This window comes from Condylura cristata, unplaced genomic scaffold (genome assembly GCF_000260355.1).
Source record: "Condylura cristata isolate star-nosed mole 26May11 unplaced genomic scaffold, ConCri1.0 scaffold00060, whole genome shotgun sequence".
Classification (NCBI taxonomy): domain Eukaryota; kingdom Metazoa; phylum Chordata; class Mammalia; order Eulipotyphla; family Talpidae; genus Condylura; species Condylura cristata.
In genome coordinates, this window is record NW_004567161.1 from 637,080 (window position 1) to 638,695 (window position 1,616).

The following is a 1,616-nucleotide window of genomic DNA, read 5'->3' on the forward strand; positions in this document are numbered from 1 at the left end:
GGGCGGCAGAGGCAGTCTGCCCGTTCCAGCTGGCACGGCCGGGCTCACCCAGGACCTGCGGGCAGCCGTGGGAGGGGCCGGCTGAGAGACAGGTGCCCTTCGCCCAGGGGGTGGGGAGGGGCTCGGGTGCGCTGTGGGGGGAGGTGCGAGGGGGAATCGCGTCCCCAGAAGGCAGTCCTGAGCCCCTGCCTGTGAACGCCTCCCAGAGGGGCTTGGCAGAGTGCTTCAGCCCCGGGGCAGCCGCCCAGTCAGGTGGGGCGAGGGGGGAGACAGCGTCGGCCACGGCCTCGGGGCACCGGGCACCAGCAGCTGAGGGGCGAGGGGCCCACCCCAGGCCTGGGCCTCCAGGGCTGCTGGACAGCGAATTTCAGGTGGCCGCAGCTGTCAGGTTTGTGGCCGCAGCCGCGGGGAGCTGGACAGGGCGCCACTGGCCGCCTGCCGACCACGCTCTGGCTGTGCCCCAGGCTGCGCCCGTCTGCCCACCAGGGAGGGCCCGGTGTGGGGCGCTGGTGCCCCAGGTACCCAGTGGGGCCGCAGCGGGGACCGAGGGGGTGCCGTCCAATGATGAGGCTGACGAGGCTGAGACACGCAGCTCCGAGTTTAATGTCCGGACAGAGGCTGGTGGCACGAAGCCCAGCGGGCGCCGGGCACCGGCTCGCCGAAGGACAGTCAGACGGTCTGACCGCAGTGCCCTCCAGGAGGACGCCGGCCGCAGCCCGGGGCCAGGCCGGGCGTGGGCCAGACCGAGCACCGCCAGGCTCCAGGGAGGAAGGCTTTTGTGGGGGCCAAAGCAAGTCGCGGGGGGACGCAGCCCTGGGCGTCCACGTCGAGGGTCGGGGCGGGCTGCAGGCCGCAGGCAGCCCCAGGCCGAAGCACCAATTCCACGCAGCAGCCTGCTGGGGCAGCCCGGACGCCCCCTCTGGGGGCTCCTGACCACCCTCTGTCCTGCTCTCGGGACTGAGCAGAGGGAGACCAGAGACAGGCAGGGGCCTCTGGGGCCCGCCCAGCTGCTCTGGAGACCAGAGAAGGCCCCTCGTCATCGGCTGCCGGCCTGAGAGGCCCGGGGAGGCTCTGGGGCTGGACACTGAGGTGGGGCAGGGAGGGGCCCTGAGACGAGCGTGCGAAGGCCTCAGCTGGCTGACCCGCCCGCAACGGACAGTCCCTGCCGGTGACAAGGGGGGGCGCTGCCCGGGGCGGGGGCGCTGCCAGGGGGCATGGGCAGGAGCCGGGTGCGCCAGGTGCTCGGACACAGCCACCGTCAGAGCAGGCCGGAGCCCAAACGGCGGCTGCCCGTGGGCCTGGCCATCCACGCACATCCCTGCCCGAACCCCTGCACTGTCGAGGCTCAGAAAAACCAGCTGAGCCCTGGGGGCGCACAGAGAGCCATGAGATGGGGCATCAGTCCAGCTGTCCCCATGGCCTGGGAGAATGACATCAAACGGCCTTCCTGGGCCCCGTCCCCCCTCCCTTCCCCTGGCCGCCCAGTGTCCACCCTGGACTTCCCTTCCGAGGAGGCTCGGGCGCCCGCAGCAAACCAGCCCCCTCCGGAGCTGGGGGACAGGCTGGGAGGCGAAAGTCGCGGCCCCGCCCCTCCCCAGCCTGGAGGACTCGCTCAG